The 16,163-nt window shown below is 38.0% G+C and overlaps 1 protein-coding gene and 1 non-coding gene across 2 annotated transcripts in view; both read left to right on the top strand.

Annotated features, from left to right (window-relative positions):
- Window positions 1-16,163, top strand: part of LRRTM4 (leucine rich repeat transmembrane neuronal 4) — a 733,064-nt gene that overhangs the window by 113,342 nt on the left and 603,559 nt on the right. The gene's annotated exons all lie outside the window — the stretch shown is intronic.
- On the top strand, window positions 12,513-12,598 carry MIR9255 (microRNA mir-9255). The gene has a single exon (NR_128953.2). It is a non-coding gene; the product is annotated as a microRNA mir-9255 (primary transcript).

Here is a 16,163-nt window from a genome sequence, read left to right as displayed (position 1 = left end):
TATAAAAAAAAAGAAGAAGGAGCAATATAAAAACAAATAAAGGTTCAAGAATGATTAGAAGATTTTCAAGTAAGCATAGTATAGATATAACTTAGTTGATATGCTTTTAAATAATGTTAAATATACTTTAGCACATACATTTTTTTCCATTTAGTAAACATAGTTTTTATAACTCAATGAATTTCAAGCTTACTTCAGAAGTACTGAATGATCTTTTAACAATTATTATTGGATTTCTACAATTGTAATTAGTTATATTACATGAAAATATAATGTATGCATGTCATATTTTCTGATTTAACCAGTTGTCAGCATAGAAATGGTACAATAATAAGAAAGTCATTTTTATTCCTCTGACCCAAACTTAGATAAAATTTGAATGAGTCTTGGGGATAAAGGCTTTCCCTAGCAATGGACTATTAAATCTTCATAAGAAATTTCAAAAACACAGAAATGATGCAAATAAAGTTTGAAAAAGTGATGATCAAGAATTTTAGTGGGAATCTGATGGAAATTAGTTTGGTCCAACATATGTTAGTTGCTGATGCCTTTCTCCAATAAATCATGATGAGGGAAGAACCAAACGGGAAAAAATGCTTTTTCATTATCCTTCTTGCTATTGACTCTGAAACTCATGAATCAGATGCTCTTTTACTCTAAAATAGCAATTAAAAAATTATTTTGCAATCCTTAAAGCACAGGATAATAGTTTACTAAAATGTCTAAGATAAAAATATATATATATATATATTGCATTAAAATGCTTCTTAGAGGACTGAGTTACTGCCATGTGGTTATTAAAAATGGTTAACTTCCTACCATGTTCTTAAATTCTTTGCCTACTACTTTAGAGATATCTATTCATAGTGATATTTTATGGAGTTAAAAGCATTTTGCCAGTCTAGCTACAAAATAAGATTTAATGTAAATACTTTCTAAGCAAAAGCAAAATTTTGTGAATGAAATAATAATTTAAAAATTAACTTGCATTGATTTTAAAAAATATTTTTGATTCTGCCTTTTCAAAAATGTGAACCATCTCAATTTTGGAAGAAAGTTTTTATGTTTACACATTTAATATAAATTATAATAGCAAAAGAAAATACATCTGATATTAGGTACAGCCATGCTTCTTTGAAATTTCTGTATCCTATTGTGAAGATAATCCTATATAATAAAAGACTAATATGCAAATTGATTGAATGGCAGAATGACTGGTCTTTATGATGCACACTGACTACTAGGGGGCAGACCCTCAAAGCAGGAGCTGCCTCCTGGTGGTCAGTGCGCTCCCACAGGGGGAGCACCACTCAGACACAAGCCAGGCTCACAGCTGGCGAGCACAGCGGTGGTGGCAGGAGCCTCTCCCGCCTCCGTGGCAGCGCTAAGGATGTCTGACTGCCAGCTTAGGGGGAGCAGGCCTCATCCATCAGTCCGACATCCTCTGAGGGCTCCTGGACTGTGAGAGGGTGCAGGCTGGGCTAAGGGACCCCACCCCGAGTACATGAATTTTGTGCACCTGGCCTCTAGTAGAAATATAATAATTCAGTGTTAACTGTCCCACTTGTCTTCGGAAAACATTACCAAACCATTACAATAAACAAGAATCCACTTTCATTGCATATATACTTATATTATTTGTTTATTATAATATACTAGAGGCCTGGTGTACGAAATTTGTGCACGGGGGGGGGGGGGTCCCCTCATCCCAGCCTACACCCTCTCCAATCTGGGACTCCTTGGGGGATGTCCAACTGCTAGTGTAGGCCTGATCCTGGAGATTGGGCCTAAACTGGCAGTTGGACATCCCTCTCACAATCCTGGATCGCTGTCTCCTAACCGCTCACCTGCTTGCCTGCCAAATCACCCCTAACTGCCCCCACTGTCAGCCTGATCACCCCTAACCGCCTCTGCCTGCCAGCCTGATTGCCCCCAACTGCCCCCCACTGCCGGCCTGGTCTCCCCACGCAGCCTGCTGTTCAGTTGTTTGGTTGCTCCTCGGCCTGGTCACCCCACACAGCCTGCTGCTCGGTCATTTGGTTGCCCCTCACTAACCCACCTGCCGGCCTGGTCGCCCCACACAGCCTGTTCGGTTGTCTGTTCAGTTGTGACAGTCACTTAGGCTTTTATATAGATAGATAACATATTTAGATTGTATTAGCTTTTCTTAAAATAAATAGTACAACTTTTTATACATTTTTAAAGTTATTCTAATGTAAAAATTACAGGAACATTTATACTGCAAAAATATCCTTTGACATTTAAGTCAGTACTTAAAGGAATAAATAGACTTGGCAAGTTTGTCATTGTTGCTCCCTGATCCACCTCTAGCACTTGAAACCACATTTGGCACAGAAGTAGTACTCAAAATATATTTCTTGAATGAACAAAGGATTGAGAATACCATAATTATGTGTGTTTATTTTTTCATCATTAAGGAATGAGGTATAAAGGCCAATCAGCTCATTTTTTGAAAGCTTTTGAATTATTTTTTTAATAACTAGGTGTAATGAAAGATGAACTGTTATAGTATTTGAATGAAATTTAATTCTTTTAGAGATTCATTTATTCAGTTACCATACTAACATCTTTATAGCGTTTCCCCCCTATCAGTTTTCTGGCTGCAAGGAGCCAATATTACTAAACGTGGGGGGTCTAGTTCTAAGTTATAGTTTTGTCTGAGGTTCTATGCCTTTACTAATATTCCATTAATAAATGGTTATCTGAAAAACAAACAAAAAAAAACACCTCTTGATAAGACTAGATTGCTGTGTTCATTTTAATGGAGGGTCAGAAAAGTCAGATTTTCCTTTTTCTCGAGAATGAAGTCGTAGCCATTTTAGCGGTCAGCAATTGTAAGCCTTTGTAAAAGGTGGGGTATATTTGCAAACAAATCCAAGGCATTCAATCCCAACTGTTACAAGTAAATGTCTTAGTGCATACTATGAGTTAAATACGGTTTATTCTTGAAAAACGCATGTTTGAACTGCGAGGGCCCACTTATAGTCACATTTTTTCCCAATAATTATACAGTTAATCCTCCATATCCCTGGGTTTTAAATCCGCAGATTTAACCAATCACAGATTGAAAACGGTAGTTTCCATCCCTGATTGGGAATCCATGGATTCAGAGGGCTGACTGTATGCATTGTTCTACACCATTTAGAGTGTCACAGATTTTTGGTATTGGTGGGGGTCCCAGAACCAATCCCCTGTGGATAGCAAGGCACTACTACAATTAAGTTTTTGGGAGTCAACAGTTATATATGGATCTTGGAATAAATATGACAGACAAACAAACAAATACTCATAGACACAGACAACAGTATGGTGGTTACCAGAGGGAAAGAGGTTGTGGGGGAGAGGAAGTAAAGGGTAAAGGGGCTCAGATATATGGTGATGGAAGGAGATTTGACTTAGGATTGTGAACACACAATATATTATACAGATGATGTATTTTACAATTGTACACTTGAAACCTATATAATTTTATTAACCAATGTTACTGTAAGAAGCTTAATAAAATTGAAAAAAATATATATATGGATTTTCAACTGTGTGGGGGCTGGTACTCCTAACCCTGCATTGTTAAATGGCCAACAATATTTATTTTATTAAAGAAATTCTAGATGAACTGAAGAATCTATAAGTAACCATAGAATATTATTTGTTAGTAAAGTCCTGAAAGTGTAATAATATCAGGCTTGCTATTTCTAGGCCCATATGAGACTAAATTCATGTCATGAAGGTGAATATTTATTAGTTACTGTTTGTCTTTAGTTTTGCTGTCATGATTTGAAAGTCTACAATATTTAGAGGACATAATGAATAAAATATTATACTATACTATAATAAAGTAGTTTGGAAAATGGACTCATCACACAAATGGGAAAGTACAAACAATATTTTGTTTTAAAGAAAAAGAGATGTTATGTGGACTAGAGAGAGAAATTATTATGTTCTCATGCTACACCTTGATTCTAAAGTATAAACTAAAGAAAACCATAGTCAATTATATCGATTTCTTATAGTGAATTTCAGTCATAATCTGGTAATCAAGAATAAATCAATCATTTGGATTTGGTTAGTTAACTTGTATTTAATCAAGGATATTCACTTGTTTTTACTCATTTACACAAGTGAAAAATATCTACGACATGCCTTTGAAGTAGCAAGCACTGTGCTAAAGTCTGTAATACAGAAACTGTGTTATAGATTGTGGAATTAAGGCCAGTAAGGTGCACACAAATAAGTAAGAATTCACAATGCAAAATATTGAGAGAAGGGCAAGGTGCTATGGAAATTTCTATGAGCTATCCATAAAAAGTATTCTACAGAAGAGTCCTATGGTACTGATGGTGAAGCTATATGTTGAGAAGAAACTAAAAAGACAAATGGGTGGAGAGATAGAATGTTTTATGCAAACAGAACAATATACACAGAGGTTCTCATTGGGAGTCAAAAGAACAAGGTATTTTGCAAGAAGGAAATGTAGTTCAAAATGAATGACACCTGGAACTTAAGAAGGCCATATGGATAAATCTCAAATCCACCAAGAAATCTGGATGGCTAAAAATCTTAAAAAGAATGTATTTGGGGAATTAATGTATTCTTGCACTATGAAAAAAAAAATTAACTGTCGGGTATGTTATAGAGAGTACACTTTAATATAGTAAAAGTGAATAAGTATTACAATGAAGAAATGCATTTTTTAAGCAAAGTCTGTTATATAGAGATAGTCATTCATCCATTATAAGTACTATGTACAGGGATATGGCTTTTCTAAAAGTATTCCTTCAAAAAGGGAAGGAGTATCAAATATTTAGGTAAAGTGGGCAAACTTATTTATGTCTCCTTGGGTGATTTTATACTGAATTTGATTTGCAATACACTAGAATGCAAACACTTCAGTACAATTTAGACTACACTCAATATTCACTCCTTCTTAAATCATTACCATTAAATCTTCCTAAAACTGTTATAGAATGATTGAATTTCAATGAGACTTTAGGGATTATCTTGTCTAACTTCTTTATATTGTATGAGATAAAAAAAAAGCCATTGAAAATAGTCAAACTCTATATTTTCCCCTCAGGTTTATTGTGGTAAAATTGACAAAAAAATTATAGGTACATATGGTGCACAATGTGATATTTTAATACACACACACACACACACACACACACACACACATCCTACCTAATAATAGACAAATATGCAAATTAACCATACCTCCGACACACCCATAAGCCACGCCCTCCATCCAATCAGAGCGAGTATGCAAATTAACCCAACCAAGATGGCTACAGCCACAGAGAGCAAGGTTTCCTAGGTAACAGAGGAAGCCAAGCTTTCCGTCTGCCCTTGCCAGGCCTAAACCTCCACTCAAGCTACAAAGTTTCAATTATAGAAGGTAAACAAATTCAAACAGAAATGGCAGCAGAATGGAGCTTGAGAGAGCAGGCCAGGGTTGTCCCCGGCAACAGGGGAAGCAAAGCTTTCCGCACACCCTGGCCGGGCTCACTCACTTAAGGCTACAAAGTTTCAATTATAACCCCAACAGAAATGGCTGCCGGCCACAGAGGGAGCCCCAGGCTTGGCTCCGCTCCAGGCTACAAAGTTTCAATTGTAGAAGGAAAATAAATTCCAGATAGCAGGACCTCCGCTTGGGTTGCCAGGGGGCATGGCCAGCCTGCAAACCACCATAGGCCCCTTGCTCAGGCTGCCCCATGCCCCAAGGGAACCCCACCCTGATCAGGGACACCCTTCAGGGCAAACCAGCTGGCCTCCACCCCTGTACCAGGCCTCTATCCTATCTAATAAAAGAGTAATATGCAGATTGATCATCACTGCAACACACGATATAGCTGCCCCCATGTGGTCAAAGATCCTGCCCCCATGTGGACACAAGATGGCCACCACAAGATGGCCAGCAGGAGAGGGCAATTGGGAGGCACCCAGCCTGCAAGGGAGGGCAGTTGAGAAGGACCAGGCCTGCAAGGAAGGGCAGTTGAGAGGGACCAGGCCTGCAAGGGAGGGCAGTTGGAGGTGATCAACCCTGCAGGAGAGGGCAGTTAGGGGTGACCAGGCCGGCAGAGGAGGGATGTTGGGGGCAAACAGGCTGGCAGCAGAGTGGTTAGGGGGTGATCAGGCTGGCAGGCAGAAGCAGTTAGGGGCAATCAGGAAGGCACGCAGGCAAGCAGTTGGGAGCCAGCAGTCCTGGATTGTGAGAGGGATGTCCGACTGCCCATTTAGGCCCGATCCCACTGGGCAGTCGGACATCCCTCAAGGGGTCCCAGATTGGAGAGTGTACAGGCTGGGCTGAGGAACAACCCCCCTCCATGCACGAATTTCATGCACCGGACCTCTAGTGTGTGTGTATATATATATATATATATATATATATATATATATATATATATATACACATATATATATATATATATATATATATGTATATATATATATATATATATATATATATATATATATATATATATAGGCATTGTGAAATGATTACCACAATCAAAATAATTAACATATCCATCACCTCACACAGTTACTTTTTATTTTGTTTTGTAGTGAGAACACTTGCGATATCTTAGCAAATTATTTATCTTTGATTTTAGTTTGATGTTTGATTTCCTAGCCAGATAGCTCATGTATCAGGAATGAATTATTGGTGCTCTGTATGTGTGAAGGGGGAAAAGGGTATAAGATGTGTGCAGGGGAATTTATTCAGAAGATCACATAGATCAAGCAACATAATTCTTGGCATGAACAGGAGACAGATGACTTACCTCTCACTTCTCCCCTAATAGACTTTGGCTTCCTAAGAAAACAAGATTGGATCAGGATGATCCCTAATTACAATGAGAAATTGTAAAAAAAAAAAAAATACATCCTTTACTGAGGGCAAATTATACTTAAGAACCTGTCTTTATGGAGTTAGTGGTCTCTAATTGGTTTTAATGCTGATAGTGGCAAAGAAATAAAGACAATTAAAACATGCTAAGATAAGTAGAAGTACATGCAGGGCTCTTTGGGAACACAGAAAGAGGTCATTAACCATACAAGGTTTTGGGAACGGAGCAGGGGAAGTCTTCATTGCAGGACAAGTGAAGCTAGCCAATAGAATTTATCTGACTAAATTATAATTATCTGTGTGTTTGTCCATCTCTTAAAGACAAGAATCTGGCTTTATCTTTGCTTTCTTAGATCTATGTACAATGTCTTGCACTTAAGGAAACTTCCAGTAACTATTTGTTGACTGGAAGAAAAACAAAAATGCAGTACAAAAGGGACAGCAAAATGTGGGAAGTAAGAGAACATAAAAGAACAAAAATTAACATCAGGTGGGATTGGGAGCTTTTTTTGTTTGTTTCACAAAGCAGTCTAGTCTTCTTTCCCCCCTCAAGCACCTTATAAGTTAGAGGCACTGCAAATATGTTCTTACTTTTCTGGCATAATGAAAACAACTTGTGAAAAACTCTGCTTGGAAGAAAGTCTCATTGACTTTTAGTGAATAAGTTGCCTTCCAAACTAGGGTCTAAGATTCCAGCCATTCACACAGTTGAGAATCTATCTGAGGGAATTAACACAACCCTACACATAACTAAACAGACATATGATTACTACTTGCCAGGTGCTTTATCCTTATAAAACATGGATCCACATACAAACACATACTTTCCTTCCAGCAGGTAATAGTGTGCATTTTTTTGTGTGTGGTGGGGTGGGGGCTTAAATGAGGCAGATCATTAGTAGTAGGCATTTGTGTTATTCTTCTCAATATCAAATCTTCCCTCCTGCTAGAGATAGTCCTCCAAATTTCCTGTGAGAAACCATCCCTCTATTTTTCATGTTTGGGTGGAATTTTCTCCAACACCAGCCATATTGACTTAAACTAATTAGCCTATCCATCTGGTCCTGCCACAATATTTGGTTCAGAGTAGGGCATGTAGCACATTCAGAACAAAATTAATCAAAGGAAGCACTTGCTGGGACTTGTGAAAAGAAAAACCTTTCCTTCTCTGCAGAGTGTGGAGTGTGGGTTTAGGAGACTGGGACTGCTGGAGCCAACTGGCTATCCTGAAGGGAGGCTGCTTGCTGAAGGAACAAAAGAAAGGGACTGGAGATAGGATCTTCATGACCTGGTTGAAGCCTCAACAGCAAGTACAGCCAAGAATCTACCCCTAGTTCTTTCAGATCTATAAACCAAAAATTTCTTTTTAGTTTAATACTGTGTGGGACAGGATTCCTTTTAATTATAAATAAGAAAAAAATTCTTAATGACACCTTAAGTATAACATCAGAAGTATAACACCAATATTTGAGTCAATAATCTTGCCGCTAACCAACTGCCCTTAAGAACAAGACAACCCCATAGTAGAGAAAACTGACAATAATAATATACATAAATGAATCTTCTTTCCTGCCTACTTCAAAATACTGTTGTGAGTCTCAATAAAAACAATGTATGTAAAAATATTTTTTAAGTAGTACATTAATAAACAAATAAATATAGGGGACTATTAATAATGTCTCATAGAATGAGCATCATTGTATTTCCTTCATACTGTTAAGGAAAGTAAAGTACCAAAAGTAGATAGTGGAAAGATAATTCAAATTTTTATACAAGTTTCTCTCTGCCATGCTGTGCTGCTAGTAAAATGTAAAATAATTTTCAAAATTATATTTTGCTAATGATGGCCATTCCCTATTAATTATTGTATCCTTCTCCCTTGATACTCCTGCAGTCAGAATTACCCTTATTGGGCTTTGATTGCACAGACATGACCTTGTATTTCAATGCTGTCATGTCTTTGGTTACAGACAGACATGATTAGAAGCAGCCAAATTTCCTTTTTACAACCAGTAATTCATATTTAGGCTCTTCAAAATACTCTCGGGGTTAGCACATTAAGAAGGCATTATCCCAAGATTAAACACTGGTAGCGGCTTGCAAAATGCTTGCAAATATAGAATATTTGCTAGGTGGCTGAACAGATGCAATTGTAGTATGCTGTAGAGATTTGGGGGAACTTAGAAGTGGAACATATTAAGACAAGATACTTCTCTTTTACTGTCTACCAGTCTTTGTTCAGATAACAATTATTTTTTTTTTCCTAAAAGATATAGTGCTGGAATTTTAGCCGTACGGCAAAATAAAATGCTGACTTAAGATTCTCTACCTGCCCTGGCCGGGTGGTTCAGTTGGCTGGAGCATTGACCCATACACTAAAAAAGGTTGCTGGTTTGATTCCCTAGGGCAGTGATGGGCAACCTTTTGAGCTTGGTGTGTCAAACTTCGCCAAAAAACTGAGCATAACTTGGGTAGTGTGTCACTTTGAGGAAAAAAACATTATTTCACGATATTTATAGTTTAAATAACATAAATGTATAATTGTTATATATAATTGTATTTAAGAAACCAAAAACTAAATATTTAGTGCTGACACTCGTGTCATAGGTTCGCCACCACTGCCCTAGGGCATATATCTAGGTTGCAGGTTCTACCCCAGGTCAGGGCACATATTAGAGGCCACCAATTGGTGTTTCTCACATCAATGTTTCTCTCAAAATCACTAAAATATTCTTGGGTGAGTATTAAAAAAAATTATCTACCTATGCCTCGTTCTTGTCCATTCCACTGGGCTATCTCTCATTCCTTGCACTGAGGAGGCATATATTTGTGAGGAATACTTGGAGGTCCCTATGAATAATTCTAAAGTGAGGCAGAACTTCAGCCCATGGAATTCAGGAACAGGTGGTCAGTCCTTAGAGAACACATGTAACAACCACAGTCGTTCCTATGGGAGCATGAGGATTGAGATAGGCGACTGGGCTGATACCCCACAGAAGCTCATTCCTAAAATACCGTGAGAGAAGCAAAGGAGCAGCATGGCCTCGGAACCCTAACACCAAGATCCGATTATCAATAGTTTATGTATTGGTAAACTATTGATGAGGTTTTATTCACTCCTGTCTTTCAGAGCCAATCATTCTACTTTATAAGGTAGTGAACCTTTTGTGAATTTGCTCAGTATATGTGTTGGGTGGTGGTGGGGTGAGCATTGTAGTAGAAGCCCAAGGTATTGGGATAGAATGCTTGGGTACCCTATTCTGGGGCAAGGTATATGGGATAATTACTAGAATCTAGGGTGTCACCAACCCCAAATTTCTGTGGTTTTAAACCTACACGGCTTAGGGGCATAAAGAAGATGAAGGCTGTTGGACAGACTGCCAACGAAGTCCTTTGTGAGAGACCAGGGGAAGTAGGGGGAACAAGAAAGGGGCCTGAACACATGCTTCAGAAAGCCTTTTTGCAATATTCCCTTAAAATAATCGATTTCTCTACATTTCATTTGTAGTGTTTTTTATAATACTTAGTAGATTATTCCTTGCATTTCCAACGCTCATGATGTATTATTCCTGATAAACTATAAACTCTTTGAAAATAAGATTCATGTCTAGTTCATCTGTTACATGCACATCATGCCAACACTGGCCTTTCTACATAGTTTCCAATGAATTTTGGTTGAACGGAATTGACCCCAATGTAGTAAACTTGCTAGCCATTTATGGCAATGGTGTATGGAGCAGAATCATCTGGAGAGATTTTAAATATTCAGTCCTGAATTATCCACCAGAGATTCTGATGCATTCACTTAATTTGGGGGCTTAGGACATGGTTTTAGTAAACACTCTACCCCAATAATTCTGGCATATATTCCTGGTTAAAAATCACTACTTCAGAGAGTGCAAAAGAAAACGGTGTTGACTTCCAATACATGAATCCCTAGGATAAATTTCAATTTGACCATATTTTCTTTAGCATCCCTCATCTCAGTCAGTATTCCTCTCTTCCTATGGGCACCCCATTCTCAAATTACTTTCCCATAGGAACTATTTCACTTAATTAGCTGTCTGCCAGATTGGAAAGCAGTCCCTGATCAGGTGTTAGCTGATGCTTCCTATGGTGTTACATCCTCGAAGACAATTTCAATTTAATAGGGAAATGTGAGGACCAAAATCTTTGGGGCTTAAGATATCTAAAAGGAATTTCAAGTACCTGTGTGGGAGCTATTTCAGGGCAGGAAAGTCTTTAAAATAGACCTTAAAAGTCACAACAAAACTGACTTCCTACTCATGTGGTTGGCCTAATTTCCCCAAATATCAGACCTCAGTTATATCTGACATGAAAGTTTCTGATGATTACTTTTCTAGAAAATTATAAACTAATGTTAGAAAACATTTTTTTGCATTTTTATAGATTGTTCTTTGCATAATATATTATAAAACCGATTATGCATAATATGTATTATATCTAATATGTAATATATCTAATATGTATATTACATATTAGATATATAATATATATACATACTAGAGGCCCAATGCATGAAATTCATGCAAGAGTAGGCCTTCCTTACCCTGGCTGCTGGCACCAGCTTCCCTCTGGCACCTGGGACCCAGGCTTCCCTCTGGCCCCAGCTTCATCCAGAAGGATGTCTGAAATGATGTCCGGTCTAATTAGCATATTACACTTTTATTATTATAGACTAGAGGCCTGGTGCACGAAATTCGTGCACGGGGGTGGGGGGGGTATCCCTCAGCCCAGCCTGCACCCTCTCCAATCTGGGACCCCTTGACTGCCCTAAACGGGCAGTTGGACATCCCTCTCACAATCCAGGAGTGCTGGCTCCCAACTGCTCACCTGCCAGCCTGATTGATGTTTAACTGCTCCCCTGCCAGCTTGTTTGCCCCCAACTTCCCTCCTCTGCCAGCCTGGTCACCCCTAACTGCCCTCTCCTGCAGGGTTGATCGCCTCCAACTGCCCTCCCTTGCAGGCCTGGTGCCTCCCAACTGCCCTCCCCTGCTGGCCATCTTGTGGTGGCCATCTTGTGTCCATATGGGGGCAGGATATTTGACCCCATGGGGGCAGCCATATTGTGTGTTGGAGTGATGGTCAATCTGCATATTACTCTCTTATTAGATAGGATAGAGGCCTGGTACAGGGTTGGGGCCAGCTGATTTGCCCTGAAGGATGTCCCAGATCAGGGTGTGGGTTCCCATGGGTCATGGGGTGGCCTAAGCGAGGGGCCTGTGGTGGTTTGCAGGCCAGCCATGTCCCCTGGCAACCCAAGTGGAGGCCCTGCTATCTGGAATTTATTTACCTTCTACAACTGAAACTTTGTAGCCTGGAGCAGAGCCAAGCCCCCTGCTCTCTTCGTGGCCCACAGCCATTTCTGTTGGGTTTGTGTATCTTCTATAATTGAAACTTTGTAGCCTTAAGCGGAGGCCTGGGCTGGCCAGGGTGTGGGGAAAGCTTTGCTTCTTCCATTGCCAGGGGCAACCCTAGCTTCCTGCTCTTTCCAGCTCATGGATGCTGTCATTTAGGTTTGGATTTGTTTACCTTCTATAATTGAAACTTTGTAGAATTGAGTGGAGGCTTAGGCCAGCACGGGCAGGCAGAAAGCTTGGCTTCCTCCATTGCCTGGGAAACCCAAGCCTCCCTCCTGCTCTCTTTGGCTGTAGCCATCTTGGTTGGGTTTATTTGCATACTCACTCTGATTGGCTTGTGGGAGTGGCTTGTAGTCGTAGTTTGTGGGTTTAGCAGAATGATGGTTAATTTGCATTTTACTCTTTTATTAGGTAGGATAGTTACATAGTTATTCCTCCGAATCTTCAAGAAATCATGACTTGGGGAAAAAAGTTTTGTGATGCCAGCTTAATTAATTCAAACTGCTTTCTTTTAGGAGCCAAATCAAGGTTTACTTGTTGGGGAACATTTTCTCCTTCCTTCATGATGAGGTTAAGTGGGACAAGAAGGGATAGAATTGCCACCAGAAAAGGATCACTGCCCCAGGAGGTTGCAAATGCCTCTCTTTTCCACTTTGGGTTTGATTAGCATTGCTCCTTAAACTTTTTCAGTCAACCTCAATGTCAACATAGGGCAGATAAGAAAAAACTGAAGATAGGATGCTTTTACTATAAAACACTCTGGTTTTTATTTTTTTTATTTTTCTAAGAGGAAAGGCTAAAGAAATGGTATTTCTTATTAAGGGAATTTGCCAGTTATTTGTCTTTTATTTCTTTCTTTCTTACATTTTCTGAAGTAGGTAAAAACACGCATGCCTTTGCTCACACATATAGACAAATATACAAACTATACAAACTAAAATATAAAGAAAAGACTTCCAGTTGTTTAAATGATACTGATCATCAAACAGTATTACATATTTATTATATTTAATTCATATACTAATCCTGTGGAGAGTAAATTATTATTGTCTTCGTTTTTTTTTCTGCCACTAAGTGTCTTGATAAAAATCACACATAGCAGGATTGAATGTTCAATTAAAACAATGCTTTCAGTGACAGAAGAATGTTAGTTATTTGCATGATTAGTTGAAAACAGCTAGATTTTTCCTGATAGAAGTTGACTCAGTTATAATATTTTCTCAAAAAGGGCAAATAATTAGTACCAGTAGACTGCAGAGGATGCACATGTGATTCATTACATATTTTCTTAATTGGCTGTTTAATTGATATTAATATTTTATGCAAACATGCTTATTAAACAGAAACTATAACACCTGTGTTAGACACTAGGGATTTCACACAGGCATAATTTCTTTTTATTAAGAGCTTCAGTCTAATGGGGGATAGAGAGAAGTAAAAAAGCAATTATAATACAGAGTGACAAGGACCACAATGGGGAATCGGAGTTTGACAGAGGAGGAGCACCTGACACTGCCAAGAGGATTGGGAGGCTCCTGGAGACATCAGGGCTCACTGGCAATTTGGGTGAACCTAGCAGTTAGTGGCCCAGTTGCTGCAATTACGTATTGTTATGACAAAGCACATGATGATAATTGTGAACTGAATTTTAACAAATTGAGTATTGATTTTATGTTATGTTTCTTGGAGGTTTAAACTCTAAATTTAACAGATAGCTGAAAGTCCTAATTAGTAGCAGCCTATTTTAATGAGTTATTTAAAGTGAGATTTATGATATGATCCAATATGTTCTATAAAAATTATGTCCAGATAAATATTTCAAACCATGATAAATATTCAGCTGATAACAAAGAATAACCAAATTGGGAGACAAATTACAGTAACAGAAATGAGAGCAAATATCCCAATTTCATGAAATTAGAAAGCATCATAGAAGAATATCCTGGGCCAGGCAGAGGCCATACTCTTAAAAAAAACATAGCAAAAAAAAAAAAAAAAAAAACCCACAAAAAACAAAAAACAAACCAACAAAAACCAAATGTAGCAAGAAAAATCCTTCTCATTAGGAAGAGAGATTAAAGGATGGATATACAAAGCATCAATGCAGAAAACTAATTTAACCTTTTGCACTCAGATGTCGAGTTAGCATCGGTAGCAGGAATCGAGAAAAAAGCAAGCGAGTGCAGAGGGTTAAAAGGGGGACTTTTTATAGAAAAATGTATTTTCTAACAAGGGTTGTTAATTTTTTTTAAATATTTGTCAAAATACAAAAGATTCTTGCTTGTGTGTGTCTATAGACAATGATTTACAAATTCCTATCTGAGATTTACCAAGAGTAAAAGGGCAAGGTATGAGTTTGGATTGAAGGAACACATGTCCATGTAATTTAATTACCACCATATCTTCAAAACCTATACCCAGATCAAAGGAAAATCATTCAGTCATGATTTGGAAAAGAGCCTGAGCTAGTGTTCAAAGACAATTTTGGAAGCATTGAAATAGTGCTGAGAGTGGCAGGTGAATATTGCCAGTCCTTTAAATGCACACATATGATTTTTACAAGGGCTCTTGTTATCAAGATTTACCAATGACCTTGGCTGTCAAACCCAACAATAACCAACAATGGACTAAAACTTAAAATGCAACATGCACTCAACAGCGGATGTACTTTGGTCCAACTCCAAAGATTCGTTCTCCAGAGTATTTGTTAGTCTGGAACCAACACATAGTAATTAGAAAGTCAGCTCTCAAGATTTTCATGCAGGAATTACATTTACACATAGAAAACAGTATTTCAGGTTGCATTCTAAACATAACATAAAAGTAAATGTAATTAGTTTATATAAATTCCATTTTCTCCTAACCAAACATTACTTTTCTTGTCCCTGTCTCAAACTGTTCTCTTATAGGGGCATGGAAGTTTGCATACACATATACATTCCTCTCTCTTAATGAATACCACAAAGCAAACTAGCCAATACCAAATCTTTGTGAGATTTTCTTGGTAAGATTTACTGTTAACTGCACATGAACTCAATAATCCATGTCTAAGGGATACATTCTTCCTCTACAACTAGAAATTATCTACTTAAAAGATTGGTATTATTGACCAACTTTACAGTAGTTAACTTCATAGGATATGCATCAGCAACCTGTGGAAGGAGAATTTACTTCTCCTTGGGCACTGGGCAATACATTTTTTGGTTATTTTCCATTAGAATGGAAAGTCCTATTTTGGGGGTCATAATTTTTAAGATACAAGAGCACTGTATTCCAGTTTTGCCTTGTTATTTGTGGGTTTAGAGCAAAATATTCTTATTTTATTCTGTATTTACTTATATGAAATGGAAACACTCTCATCACACTGACAAAAAACATTTGAACTAAATCCATGCACTGTACAAATTGGTCTGATAGTATCAATTTTCATAGTAACAACTATATCCCTCCAACCACTGAAGAAAGATAGTCATGAATGGCAAATAATCTATAAAAACATGCATAATGCTATTGGTTTGCCATAATTTGTTATTAATTTATTATTTCATTCCTGTATTAAATACCTGCTGGCTAGGTACTAGGTATTAGGCTTTATTTTAGGGATAAAAATAAGAAAGCCAGTGCTACTCTTAAGAAGCTCATTAGCTAGTGTGAGTATAAGACATGTGAATACACAAAGACAGTAGAAAAAAGTAAAAGCTATGGAAACCAAAGGATGAGATTTACTAGACTGAGGAGAGTATAAGGAAACTGCCTTCTTCCTCAGTACAATAAAAGAGATAATCCAAGGGATGCAATGCAAGAAGATTCTGGGTAGATGTGGGGTAGCTGGAAGTCCAAATTCTTAGCCCTCTAATTCCCCTGCACCTTTAAGGCCGCTTACCAATTATAGCTGCAAATACATCTTTTGTTACAGT

The sequence above is a fragment of the Eptesicus fuscus genome, chromosome 16 (assembly GCF_027574615.1).
Source record: "Eptesicus fuscus isolate TK198812 chromosome 16, DD_ASM_mEF_20220401, whole genome shotgun sequence".
NCBI lineage: Eukaryota > Metazoa > Chordata > Mammalia > Chiroptera > Vespertilionidae > Eptesicus > Eptesicus fuscus.
This window is presented reverse-complemented; position numbering and strand designations above follow the sequence as displayed.